At 44.1% G+C, this 14879-nt stretch overlaps 1 long non-coding RNA gene across 1 annotated transcript; it reads right to left on the bottom strand.

Moving 5' to 3' along the window:
• Positions 1-2312: 2312 nt before the first annotated feature.
• Positions 2313-13135, bottom strand: LOC142681490 (uncharacterized). Its single transcript, XR_012853391.1, has 3 exons — positions 13035-13135; positions 10869-11011; positions 2313-2409 (listed from the first exon to the last, which is right to left on the bottom strand). It is a non-coding gene; the product is annotated as an uncharacterized LOC142681490 (long non-coding RNA).
• Positions 13136-14879: the final 1744 nt, after the last annotated feature.

Below are 14879 nucleotides of genomic sequence, written 5' to 3'. Positions count from 1 at the left end.
GTACCCGCCCGGGATGTTCACGCTGGGGTATTGGTCAGGAAGTTCCACCTCCGTTTCCCCAATAAACCAGGTCCACTTAGAAAGGGTCCGGTGGCCCTCATAAAAGGGGGGGTACTGTAAAGGATCTGCCAGGCACAACTTCTGTGGATACGCCCATAGGCAATCAGTCTGCACCTGAGTCTATGTCTCTGAGACTGACTCCAGCTTCCACCACTCAGGCTGGCAGGCTTAGGAGTGGGAGAGCCTATCGCAGCCTGGCCAGACGGAGCTAGCTTCCGCCCTCTGTCTATTTATACCTGCCTTTCCTGTTCCTCCTTGCTTGTGATTCTTCTCTTGTGGTTTCCCGGCCCAGCTACAGCTTCTGACTATTTGATCCTGCTCCATACTGACCCTGGCTTACTGACTACTCTCCTGCTCTGCGTTTGGTACCTCGTACACTCCTGGTTTGACTCGGCTCGTTCACCACTCTTGTTGCTCACGGTGTTGCCGTGGGCAACTGCCCCTTTTCCATTAGCTTTGTTACCCTTGTCTGTTTGTCTCGTTCACTTACTGAGCGTAGGGACCGCCGCCCAGTTGTACCCCGTCGCCTAGGGCGGGTCGTTGCAAGTAGGCAGGGACAGAGTGGCGGGTAGATTAGGGCTCACTTGTCCATTTCCCTACCCCCATCATTACAACACTTTTGTTCTTTTGATGTCCTTCTTAGAGTGTTTCATAATTAAGTATTGTTATGTCTTGGACTCATGAAGACGCTGCAGTTATAGCAAAACATGTCATGCCTAGGGACACTAATACTATTTTATGTATCTACACATAATGCTCCACTTATTACTAGAGGGAACCCATGTCCCATGAAAAATATGATGTTACTTTGAACTGGCTCGCGTTCTATAAAATTGTATATAAGTTTCAATTAGTAGCTTCTATATTTTGACTTGAATATATTCTAAAGAGAATAAATAACTTGAACTAGGGTGTTTAATGTGCAACATGGTCCCAAGTTATCATATAATAATAAAAATTATCAAGTGCTCTATTATCATACATGAGGATATATTTAATAGAAACCACAGCGTAAAAGGATGAGTCTTTCTATCTTGAAGCAGCGGATAAATAGAACTTAAAGGGACTATTCGGACACGGGGCGGTTTTTCGTACTGATGACCTATCCATAGGATAGGTCATCAGTATATGATCGGTGGATGTCCATGCCGGAAGCAGATGGCTCCGGTCACAATATAGTGGCGAGCTGCGGTTCTGCAGCTCTGCACCTATTCAAATGAATAGGAGCAGTGTTGGAGGACTTCAGTACAGCCACTTTACAGTGTACGGAGCCATCTGCTTCCGCCACTGGCCACTGCATAACATCCGGTGACCGGAGGCAGCGGAGCAACAAATCTGTGCGGGGTCCATGTGTCCATGATCATATACTGATGACCTATCCCGTGGATAGATCATCAGGATGATAAACTGACCCGTGCCCAGACAACCCCTTTAAGATTTCTTCTGGTAAGTTTTCCAAAATATAAATGCTCTATACAGGCTACAAACTCTGAGATTCACACATTAAATGGCAGCTGATCCTGTTTACTACTCAGGGTCAGGAACTAATTATTTCTCCTTTAGTGTGTATTGTCTCTTCCGTTATGAGCGTTTTTCTTTTTTTCCCCTGATTGAACTTGAAGGACATTTATGCGAATGTATTCGCATGCATTATTATTCAGGTGCTACATTATTTTTGTAATAATCATTTTCAGCTCCAATATCAGTGTTCTAAATATCTAAAAGATGTATGCAAATTATTATATGTAGACATTCTGGGAATTATTATATGTTATTGGGTTACAGGGTCCAAAAACTATATTTTTAACCCTTCAATATTGAATGGCCAGTATTATTACTCATTTGACTTAAGGGGGTTTTCCAAGATTGTAACATTGATAGGCCAGTAATATCTACTAGTAATTACTGATAGGCCAGTAATATCTAATTACTAGGGGTCCGAACCCTGGCACCCACATGATCAGCTGAATGATGGGCCACAGTTCAGTTCTATTCAAGTGAATGGGACTGAGCTGTAGAACAAGGCATAGCCATAACCATGTATGGCGGTGTGCCTGGGTAAACAATAAAGGGGACGTGGAACTTAATAGAGAGCAGCGGCCCCATCATTTAGAAGGGGTGCCAAGAGTCGGACTCCCAGCAATCATATATTGATGACCTATCCTAGGAATAGGCCATCAATATTACTGTACAGGAAAACCCCTTTAACACCAAGGGAAGAATCCTTATGGTTTCAACAAGAATTTACCTGAAGGTTAGCCTCTGTCCAAATTCTTTTTTTAAAAGGTTTATTTTGTAGTATTGTCGCAGGGCTCTTGACATCTTCTCATAGGTCATGTTTGGTCGATTCTGCAGGAAATAAGTAAAATTATTTATTCTCACTATGTTTATGGGCTATTTTTTTCAACTTGTGATAATATTCTGCTGCAAGAAGTGGCCTTTTTTTAAATCATATAAATAAAATGTATCATAACCAATGTGGCACTGATAATGTCAAACATCTTGTGATTTACTAAGAGACAGTAAAACACAAAGAGCTGTCTAGTTGCTGTTAAAACATGTATAAAAGACTAAAATTGGGACAACTTTTCATTGCTTGTTCTTTATTATAACTACTAATTTAATTATTAAAATCCCTACAAATTTTAGGCTTAGGAATCCAGTGGATGGTCCTTAGTGCCTGCTAGCTATCTCTCTATGCATGTCATAAAGGTTGTCAATCATTGAGTCACTGCACCCGTTGAACTCCTAAGCCGAGAATGATAAACTGCAAGTTATAATTAATCTTATCCCACAAGAATATATATCAATCTACTCAACTCCTCCTGCTCTATAACATGATGCACTCAGATCAAACAGCATATATAATATGTATAGCATGATCGTTTCACTTTAATATATTGACTTTCCTGTAATAGGTTGCTGTGCCATTATCTAGGTACAATAGATACAATCACTGGTCAAGATCACAGGAACAGACGCAGAGGTCAGCGATACAAGTCGTAACACCGGAAGTCAGATCAGGTATAGTACAATGCTGGATCTAGGCAGAAATGACCTGATACTCTGGCACCTGTTGGTGCTCAGAGTGAAGCTTATATGGGCTGTCCTATAGTTAGGCATCATGTAACGTCAGGGGGGAGTTTATCAGAATTTAGGTAATGCCATGTACTAGCCACTAGAGGGAGTTCCAGATTGTATTTTGCATTCCAGCCACTAGAGGGAGCTCCGGCATGTATCCTCGCATTCCAGTCAGTAGAGGGAGCTCCTGCCCCGTCTCTGAAACCGTCTGCCCAGGTAAGTACGGACTGAGCATCATTTTGTGACAATACCCCCCTCCTTAGGGGTGGGCTCTGAACACGCCAAAACCGGTTTGTCGGGAAATTTCTTATAAAACTTCTTTAAAAGTTGAGGGACATGCACGTTCGAATTCTTGATCCAACAGCGCTCCTCAGGACCGTAGCCTTTCCAATTAATGAGGAAGTGCAAGATCCCCTTGGATAACTTGGAGTCCAAGATTTCATCCACTTCATATTCCTTATGCTGATCAACAGGGATGGAACTGGGAGGTGCCCGAGAGGACAAGAATCTATTGAGGACTACAGGCTTAAGGAGAGAGGCATGGAAGACATTTGGGATGCGTAGGAACAGAGGCAAGGACAAGCGGTAGGCTACTGGGTTTATTACTTGAGATATAATATACGGCCCGATGTAACGTGGGGCAAATTTCATAGTTTGCACTCTGAGTATGATAAAACGAGTGGACAACTAGACTCTGTTCCCTGGTCCTCATCTTGGAACTTTGTGTCTTTCATCCGCCTGGGATTTGTACCTGGCAGATGCTTTCTGAAGATTAGTCTTTACCTGAGACCAGATGTCCGAGAATTCTCGGATGCAGGAATCCGCAGCTGGGACATCAGAGATGGGAAGAGCTGGAAAAGTGGGAAGGCGTGGATGCTTCTGATAGTTGATGAAGAATGGGGACTCAGATGACGATTCGTGGAACAGATTGTTATGTGCGAAATCTGCCCACGGTAGGAGGTCTACCCAGTTGTCTTAAGCTGGAGAGAGGTAGAGTCTTATAAATTTCTCAAGGTCTTGGTTTACCCTCTCTGTCTGTCTGTTGGACTGTGGGAGGTTGGCTGAGGAGAAATTGAGCTTAGCTCCCATTATTTTACAGATAGCTTGCCAGAACCGTGATGTAAATTGAAACCCTGGGTCAGACACAATCTCTTGAGGGCAGCTATGAAGACAGAAAATGTCTCTGATAAAAATAGAAGCCAGGACAGCCGCTGAGGGTAAGCCTTTCAAAGGGGTGAAATGCGCCATTTTGGAAGATTCGGTCTACCACGACCTAGATGGTATTGTACCCTTTAGATGGTGGGAGATAGGTAACAAAATCCATTGAGATGTGGGTCCATGGTTCTTAATAGTTGGCAAACCCCACGAAGCTCTGAACGGCCTTTAGCCCAGTGGGTTGAGGCCAGTCTTGAATAGCCTGGACCTTGACTGGATCCATCTTGAGTCTGGTGCCCGACAGAATGTATCCCAGAAACGGAACGGAGGATTGTTCGAAGTGACACTTCTCCAGTTTACAATAAAGTTGATAGTCTCTCAGTCGGGTTAGGACATGGCGCACGTGGTTGCGGTGATCCGAAAGGGAACGGGAAAAGATCATGTTGTCCAGATAAATGACAACGAAGTGGTACAGCATGTCCCGGAAAATCTCATTTATGAAACTCTGGAACACTGCGGGCGAATTACTCAGGCCGAAGGGCATGACTAAGTACTCGTAATGGCCATCCCTGGTGTTAAAGGCTGTCTTCCATTCAACGCCAGACGATGCGGATGAGATTGTAAGCGCCTCACAGATCGAGCTTAGTGAACACTGTTGCACCATGTATCCGGTCAAATAACTTGGAGAGCAAAGGGAGTGGATACTTATTCTTGACAGTGATCTCGCTCAATTCTCGATAGTCAATACATGGGCGAAGACCACCGTCTTTTTTTTTCCACGAAGAAAGACACTGCGCCAGCTGGAGAAGAGGAATGTCAGATAAACCCCCATTCAAGATACTCCTGGATATATTCAGACATAGCTTGAGTTTCGGTTAGCGAGAGAGGGTAGGTCTGCCCACGAGGAGGAGTTCTATTGGGGAGCAAGTCAATAGTGCAGTCCCAGGGACGATGGGGAGGAAGTTTCTCTGCTTGAGACTTTCTGAAGTCATCTGTGAAGGAAGAGTACTGCGGGGGATGATACCCTCAAGCTTTCAGGTGCACAGAGGAATCAGTTGTCTAAGAGGGGTCACCTTCTTCAAACAGGACGAGTGACACTTAGAACTCCAAGATACAATTTCCCGTGTCTGCCAATCGATATGTGGGGCGTGAATTTGCAACCATAGTATCCCAAGATAACTGGACTGATGGTTTTAGGGACCACAAGAAAGTCAATAAATTCCTGATGCAGGACTCCCACATTCATGAAGAGTGATTTGGTACGGGCCTGGATAGCCTCATCTGGCAGCCGATTTCCATCGATGCCCGCCAGAGAAAAGGGACCAGAAAGTAATTTAATCTGAATTTTCCTCACAGATACAAGAGCTGAGGTGATAAAGCTCCAGAGCCTAGGAAGGCAGAGATGTGTTTAATCCCTACGGGTGTGTGCAGGAGCACTGGGATAGTGAAGCACGATGTCTCTTTTTTCTGTACAGGAGAGAAGCACAGAGGACTTAGAACAAGCTCTCCTTCCTTGTCTAGATTCTGGAGTTTCCTGACCTATTGGGACAGGAAGCTAATAGGTGCCTGGGTGCAGTGCAATACAGGCACATTCATTCTGTTCTCACGTTCCTCCGGGGACAATTTTGCACGCCCAAACTGCATTGGTTCTTCTGGGGGAACCTCAGGTGCTTGGAACTTTGGAGCCAACTTGAAATTGAAACATCTGGATCTCCGCTGCTCAATAGCTCACTCTCGGAAACGGATATCTACTTTGTTACATAGTGAAATCAACTCGTCCAATGAAGGAGGTAGTTCACGAGAGAACAATTCATCCTTAATCGGATTGGACAACCCCTGCCAGAAAACTGCCATCAGAGCCTCGTTGTTCCACTTCAGTTCAGAGGCTAAAGTCCGAAACCGGACCACATACTGGACAATGGTCATGGATTCCTGACGGAGACGTAGCAAGGAGGCTGCGGCAGATGACACTCTTCCCGGTTCAGCAAAAATCTTCTGGAAGGTGTCAAGATAGGCCTGACAGTTGTATAATACAGGGTCATTTTGTTCCCACAAAGGAGAGGCTCATGCCAAGGCCTGTCCGGAAAGCAGGGAGATAATGAAGGCCACTTCGGCTTTGTCAGAGGAAAAATTTCCCGGAAGTAACCCAAAATGGATAGAACACTGGTTCAGGAACTTTTTAGGAGGAAGGATGGGATTCCTTTTTGCCAGTTTCTAGAAGCGCTTAAAATCACTGAGGCGTCGATACAAAAAAAAACCCCGATTTTCACCAGGGATCGCCGCAAGGTTGTTTGGACTTTGGTGCCGGGAATCTGCAGATCGCTCCCTTTAAAATAAGTGGCCTTGAACAGTGCAGATGTTACCACGGATGCAGCCTAGGATCAGGATACAATAGTGTGGTTAGGATCACAGGCACAGATGCAGAGGTCAGAGATACATGCAGAGTCGTAACACAGGAAGTCAGTTCAGGTATAGTACAATGCTGGAGCTAGGTAGAAATTACCTGGTACTCTGGCACCTGTTGGTGCTCAGAGAGAGGCTTATATGGGCTGTCCTATAGTTAGGCGTCATGTGATGTCCGGGGGGAGTTTACCAGAGTTGAGGTAATGCCATGTAATGGAGGTGAACAATGAAAGATGTATCCAGCACTCGGTATAAAAGTTAAATGGTTTATTCGGTCATCTTAAAACAGAAGGTTTAAAACAAAGATCCCGGGACCACGCTTACGCGTTTCAGACCGCTAGGGTCCTTAGTCAAAGCTACAATGCCATGTACTAGCCACTAGAGGGAGTTCTAGATTGTATTTTGCATTCCAGCCACTAGAGGGAGCTCCGGCATGTATCCTCGCATTCCAGCCACTAGAGGGAGCTCCTGCCCCGTCTCTGAAACCATCTTCCCAGGTAAGTACGGACTGAGCGTTGTTTTGTGACATGCAGCAAGCTGGAATATGGAATAGCCATAATTGGGTTAGGATTCCCAGGGCCCAGTCCCCAGGATAGTCTCCAAATGACGGCTAGGCTACAGATGAAGTAGTCAGTGGCGTAGCTATAGGGGTCGCAGCGGTCACAGTTGCGATCGGGCCCCTAAGCCTGGGGGGCCCACGGGCCTCCGTTGCCATACAGCATGCTTGTTAAATTAATTTTCTGTGCCGTGAAGCCGGTACTTCCTGGTTACGGTCACATGGTACACTTAATGTACCATGTGACCGTGTTGTCACGTGACACGTCTTCCAGCCAGTGCAGTGGAAGAGCCGGTGCGGAGGCCTCCAGGTGAGCTGCAGAGTCTGTATTGTAACGTATTGTGTTGTGTTGTATTGTGTTAGCTTGTAATGTATTGTAATGTAATGTATTGTAATGTATTGTGTTGCCTTGTAATGTATTGTGTTGTATTGTGCTGTTTGCGTGGAGAGGGGGGCCCATTAAATGACAGCCCCCCTCCTCTCTCCACCGCAAACTGCACAATACAACATAATACATTACACACTGTGAGTCGCGTCCCCTTTGGGATTCGTGTGAAGACCTCCGGGGGGTCGCGAGTCACTCACCGAGGTCCTGGTTCCATTCAATGCTGGAGCAAGGAGCTGACGTCTCCTTGATCCAGCACTTACTGTCCCCTGAGCTGCTCGACGCAGGCTGGCGAGATGTAGCGACATTATCGCGCCTGTCTGCACTGAGTCACTCATAGCACACACCGGAGGAGGCGAAGGATGCGGGGGGGCTGATATTGCAGGGGGGAGCATTATACTGCATGGGGGCTGATATGGCATGGGTGCTGATAAGATGGGGGGGCATTATACTGCATGGGAGCTGATATGGGGGAATTATACTGTGTGGGGGCTGATATGGGGGGTATTATACTGCATGGGGGCTGATATGGGGGAATTATACTGTATGGGGGGCTGATATGGGGGGCATTATACTGTATGGGTAGCTCATATGGCGGCATTATACTGTATGGGGAGCTTATATGGGGGGCATTATAATGTATGGGAAGCTCATATGGGGGCATTATACTGTATGGGGAGCTCATGTGGGGGACATTTTACTGTATGGGGAGCAGATATGGGGGCATTATACTGTATGGGGAGCTCATATGGGGGGCATTATACTGTATGGGAAGCTCATATGGGGGAATTATACTGTATGGGGAGCTCATATGGGGGCATTTTACTGTATGGGGGCTGATATGGGGGGCATTATACTGTATGGGGAGCTGATATGAGAGGCATTATACTGTATGGGAGCAGATATAGAGGAGCATTATACTGTATGGGGAGCTCATATGGGGGGCATTATACTGTATGGGGAGTTCATATGGGGGGGCATTATACTGTATGGGAAGCTCATATGGGGGGCATTGTACTGTATGGAGAGCTGGTATGGGGGCATTTTACTGTATGGGGAGCTGATATGTGGGGCATTATACTTTATGGGGAGCTGACATGGGGGTCATTATACTGCATGGGGGCTGATATGGGCGGCACTATAATGTATCGGGGCAGCTATGTGGGGCATTATACTGTGAGGGCTGATATGGGGAGCATTATACAGTATGGGGCTGTTATGGGGGGGCATTATACGTTATGGGACATTATATTGTGTGGGGGTAGCTATGAGAGCATTATATTGTGTGGGGGTAGCTATGGGAGCATTATACTATGGGGGCTGTTGGGCAAGGCGTTTGGGCACAGGCACGCGCAGGGGTCTGATGATGGTGGTGTTGGGGAGGGGTAGGGGGGCCCAAGCTGAATTTTTGCACCCGGGCCCATGAGCCTTTAGCTACGCCCCTGGAAGTAGTACAATCGACAGAGGGATAAGCCACGGTCATTTGTACGCAGAGTTCGGTACACAGGGGCGAGAGATCAGCTGTAGCTAAACGTATGCAGAGTTCAGTACACAGGAAAACAATGGACGTTAAACGCACAGTAGCTGGATTACTGGCAAGCCAAAATAATCAGGCACAGGAAGTACAAAGTTGTGGGTAAATATAGGGCAGCAAATACTGTGATTGGCCACATAGCAGGTGCAATCCATAACAAATCACCAAGATCAGCAAACACATGGCTGGAACAAGGATAGAACAAGCAAGGATCTCTGTAGCAGACCGGTGGATGCTGTAAAGCAAGAATGGAGAGTCCAGAGTTCAAATCCAGGAAGTTCAGTTCCTGACGTTAGGTGATGTTCTGACTTCTATACCACAATTAATATCACATGAAGAGTACATTCTTGTATCTAAGTCTCTGAATGCTTTTCGGCATACAGATTTTACATAGAGGGGAATGTTTTTATAAACTGCACATTTTTTAGGCAGATTGCAATTTTTTTAAACTGCCGGTCCTATTTCATGCATTTTATGGCTTTGATGAATGCAGTCTTTGTACTGCTGCAGTGTTGTTGCTATGTACTATGCAACTATTGTTAGGTAGAGATAAGCGAATGGATACACTTAGGCTAGATTCACACGAGCACATTACGTCCGTAATGGACGGAACGTATTTCGTCCGCAAGTCCCGGACTGAACACAGTGCAGGGAGCCGGGCTCCTAGCATCATAGTTATGTACGATGTAAGGAGTCCCTGTCTCACTGAAGGACAACTGTCCTGTACTGAAAACATGATTACAGTACGGGACAGTTGTCCGGCAGCGAGGCAGGGGCTCCTAGCATCGTACATAACTATGATGCTAGGAGCCCGGCTCCCTGCACTGTGTTCGGTCCGGGACTTCCGGCCAAAATACGTTCCGTCCATTATGGACGTAACATGGTCGTGTGAATCCAGCCTAAATGCGAGATTCTAAGCAAAATTAAGCAGTTTAAGAGGTTCACCAAACAATCTCTGTATTACTGGCAGCAAATTGCAAATGAAAGTAGCGATATCAGCAAAAAAAAATTCACAGCATGTGATGGCATGTGCCCAGAACACTATTTAAGACCCTGTATTGTGTTTCGGGTGTCATTTCTAACCTCTATAGTGTACAGACTGCCTGTAACGGTTAGTCAGTAAGGCTCTGTTCACATATGCGTTCCGTGTTCCGTTGTTCAGCTCGATTAAAGGAGCAGAACAATAAGAATACAGGAAGCGCCTAATCTGTTGCCTGATGGAAACCAACAGCGCCAGACTGGACCCATTGACTTAATGAGTGCCGTCGGGTTTCCATCTACATTTTGTCTATATACCAGACAATAATTTTTGTAGTAAGCAGCTGACGCCAGTGGTTGCCCTGACTTTGTGTACACGCACAATTGCAGTAAGTGTTATTGGAGTCCCCTTGAGGCAATACATAAAATCAGATTTAGAAGCCAGCCAATGCAAATGATTGTCTGCACTTCAGACATTGTCAGGAGGATTCCTAAATTTCGTACCCTCACTGTCCCAAATATCACAGTTGCCAGGAATTTATTGTACTTTAGAATTCTCCACATAATTCACGCACCATAACAGTTCAAATGCTGAAAACTCCCTTTGTTTCCATCTTGTTAAACAACTTAACCTACCAGTAAACATTATTAAGTAATTATTGCCTGGTTGTGTTTACATTTATTTTTATGTTGGTAATACATTATATGGAAACTACCTTATGATTTCCCCAGAATGCGGCGAGCTTGTTTGGATCCACTATCCTAAAGATTTTCAGTTCTTTATCTTCCCACCGTATGGATGATTCATAGCGCTTGTCCTCAAGGAGCTTGTGCAAATAATCCCACAAGATCCTGCAACCTGGATTCACAATTACAGACTATTACTTTAATCAGTTTACTACAGACACCATAATATATTTTACTGACAATGGTCTATATGTGGTTAATAATGTATTTTTGTAATTGAAAACCACAAATTAGGAATTAAATTTGAATTGATGTTTAACAGATACATGCCATAAATATCTGATAGGTGCAAGTCCCACCTCTGGGACCCCCACCTATATTGATAATAGGGGTTCCTCGACACACATACTGCCTGGTGAGACGGCTACCAAGTTTGCTAAGTGGAGAGAGCCACGCATTTGCAGTGCCACTCCATTCATTCTTTACATGTTCTTAAGATAAGTGGGGTTTGCTGGGGTGAAACTTATACCTATTAGATCATCATGGCATATCCTGGGGATATGCCATAATTGTCTATGGTCCAGAGATTATAAAGTAAGGCTTAGAAAATAATAATATTATAATTCAAAAATATACATATAAAGAAAATGTATCATGACAAAATGACCTATTGTTTAAATCAAGTTTTTGTGTCAAACATGGTGGTGTGTAAACAGTGTTTTCGAATGAATCACAAATTGTTGCAGATCAATAGATTTATAAAATTCTCGCAGTATGACTTGAGAATACGGGCACTTCAAGCAATTTGATTTTCTTCAGTGCCGTCCTTACCGAGGCCGGTGAACCTAACAAGTATGCCTGATGTCCCACCAAATTGAGTTGCGCCAAAGTAACTGTTGTCTCTTAGCCTGTTCTGCCGTGCCACTGTCGTTCTCTGTGAGGTCACTCTTTGCCACAGCCTATCTCGCCTATGCACCAGCATGCGGTTGTACCAGTTATGTAGTATTGAGAACGCCATGCAACTCAGTAGGTTCTCATAGCCGTTACGACACTACCTATAAGGTGATTCCAACTGCCCACATTTCTCCGGACAATACATGAGTACAGTTCCCACGTCATGAAGTGGCACACACAGTCTTTAGTCCAAGTCTGAGGCTTTAAGGAATCACTCTGAACAGTTACAATCAACAGTTGGCCAGTCTCTCACTCTAGGTTCAGCATGCTTTTGGGCACAGCCACGGCTGGTCAAATAGCAATGGCTCTCACTGAATTTCTCCAGCCTACCGGCAAATCTCACGCTAGCTGGGTGTGGCCTGCTGTCGTAAAATAAGCTCAGCAGTTCCTCTAACCCTCCACGAGCTCTCAGTCACACACACACACACACACACACACACACACACACACCGACTCTACTTCCTGCAACCAGTTCCCTTATCTCACTTCCTCCTGGTGTCTGCTATGACATGTAGTGGCGATAGTTAATGTTAGAGTTTAACCTCTAAACACTAGGCTACACGCACACAATAACAAGGGTGGAAATAACAGGAACAGTCTCAATAATAAGGGTAAAAAAGCTAATCCCTTACATTTTTGTTTTATCATTTTCCATAAAACAATCTATTACTATCAGTATCGAAAAAAAATATTGATCTTGCAGTTCTCACGCTGACCACTGAGCCTCACAATAGGCTAACACTTCTTGTTCTGCAGAGATCACTTTTCACAGGCAGGATTACAATCCTCCTAACCTTTTTCCCTCCCTGCACATGAACTCTGCACACAGAGCATGCCCACAACACTCTTCCATAGAAGTCAATGAGTGGTTTTCTGACTGGGTTTTCTATGTGGCTGCTGTAAAGCAAATCTCTAAAATGCTGTTCACAGCTCAGAGCAGGAACTCACCCCCATAATCATGTACAGAAAATAAAAATATAAACAATCAGAAAATAAAAACTGATTAGAAAAAAGGAATTTGTGTCAGTATACAGTTATGACTAGTAAAAAATAAAGTGATTAAATGTTTCTGGAGATTATCAGAACTGGACATATGTAAGATAAAGTATCATAGGAAGACTTGTTTTGAGACTTCCTGACATTAATTTCAGTAATGACCTACTTGAAGCCTCTCCACATCTTCCATTGACTGCTTTGAGCTATTTTAAAACGTTTTTGACATTCTCTATTTTCAGATTTACCCTTTATTTTTCTATCCATATAGTCAATGTGTTCTGCAGAGCTTTCATTATTTTGTGTTCCTTGTGTCCTTCAGAAAAGATTGAGAGGTACATCTTGGACATTATCCTCTGTAGCTGGTTTTGGAGATAATTGAGAATTCTCTGTTTCTAAACACACAAGTCAATATATGATTAGGTTGTTTTTATGCAATATTTATTCATATTTGTATATTGGAGTTCAAGCAATAATCATGTATCACCCATAGCTTTTAATTACTCTTTTTTATTTTCCTCTTTAATAATACTTATATGGAAGTTGAGACTCATATCACAGACACCTTCATTGCCTAAAATAACTATAGAGATTTTATTTGCATACTTGCTAAATGTCCTTATTTTTGTGGGACTGTCCTGCAAACCGGACCATAAAGGGGACAAGGTTTATTCTAATCTGCATTTAAAGGGGTTTTCCTGAAGATTTTTTGGGGCGGTTAACGATTTTGGTAGTGTTCCCAGGCAGGATGGGTAGAGCTTTAAGTGCCCTGTAATTTGCGATTTAAATGTTGATAAGAATGTACTTTCAGTGAAAACATCATATTTTACATTTGGTTGTCTAACTTCAACTAGACACATAAGACTTACCAATGTTTTTATTGTATTTGATACTAACTTCAGATATCTATCAATTGGTCTAAATATTGAATTACAATTAATAGTAGCAGCAGAATATTAAAAGGTAATACTAACAGGTAACACATATCCAGAAGTATATATTGTAACCAGGGTCACCAACCCCTTTTTTTTTTATTTTCTAAACAACTTGGACACTCTGGAAAAACAAAATAATTTCTAAAGATTGCATCATCTGTACTCCTGGCTTGACATTTATAACATACAAAACGTTACACTGATGAAATCCTGGAATGAAAATGTCTAAGGCCCTGTTCACACGTATTGTTTTTACAGGCAGAAAAATCTGCCTCAAAATTCCTGATTTTGACCTGTCTGTAATTTCTTGCCGCAATCTTCGTGGCGTGTTACGCTGCGTTTTTCGCCACGGCCATTGAGCGCTGATGGCAAAAAATGCAGTGAAAAACGCTTTCTCTGCCTCCTATTGATTTCAATGTGAGGTGAGAGGCGTAACCGCGGCAAGAAAGAGCATGCTGTTTTTTTCCCATGTGACCGCCGCTACAGCCTGTGATTTGCTGCACCGGTCATATGGGTTGAAACGGCATCACACGAGGCTGGCCTGGAGGAAGAAACACAGACTTCTGGGTAAGTATAAGATTTTTTTTTAAAATCGTGAGTTGAGTTCTTTGCAGCGGAATCTCTGTGATTCCGACGCAAAAAAACGCAACTGCTATTTGTTGCGGGTTTTACCTCCGAATTCCTTTGCGGAAAAACTGCAGTATTTACGCAACGTGTGAACTGACCCTATATGTGCTCAGATATTCTGAACTATGCAAATACTCAAGCAAGATGCTAATCAGAGACAAATGGGTACAGAAGTGGGTAATTTCTCTAAGGGGGGATTCACACGAGCGTGTATTGGGTCCGTGCGGGACGCGTGGTTTTCACGCGCCACGCACAGACCAATAGAAGTCTATGGGGCAGTACAGAGAGTCCGTGCTTTTTGCGCAGCGTTTGTCAGCTGCGCAAAAAGCGCGACATGCTCAATATCTCCGCGTATTTCGCGCATCACGCACCCCATGAAGTCAATGGGTGCGTGAAAACCACGCAGGTCGCACGGAAGCACTTCCGTGCGAACCGACTGAAACAGCGCACCAGCTGTCAAAAGGATGAATGTAAACAGAAAAGCACCACGTGCTTTTCTGTTTCCAAACATCCAAACGGAGTGTCTTTGAG

Source organism: Rhinoderma darwinii (genome assembly GCF_050947455.1).
Source record: "Rhinoderma darwinii isolate aRhiDar2 chromosome 2 unlocalized genomic scaffold, aRhiDar2.hap1 SUPER_2_unloc_59, whole genome shotgun sequence".
In the NCBI taxonomy this organism is placed as follows: Eukaryota; Metazoa; Chordata; class Amphibia; order Anura; family Rhinodermatidae; genus Rhinoderma; species Rhinoderma darwinii.
This window is presented reverse-complemented; position numbering and strand designations above follow the sequence as displayed.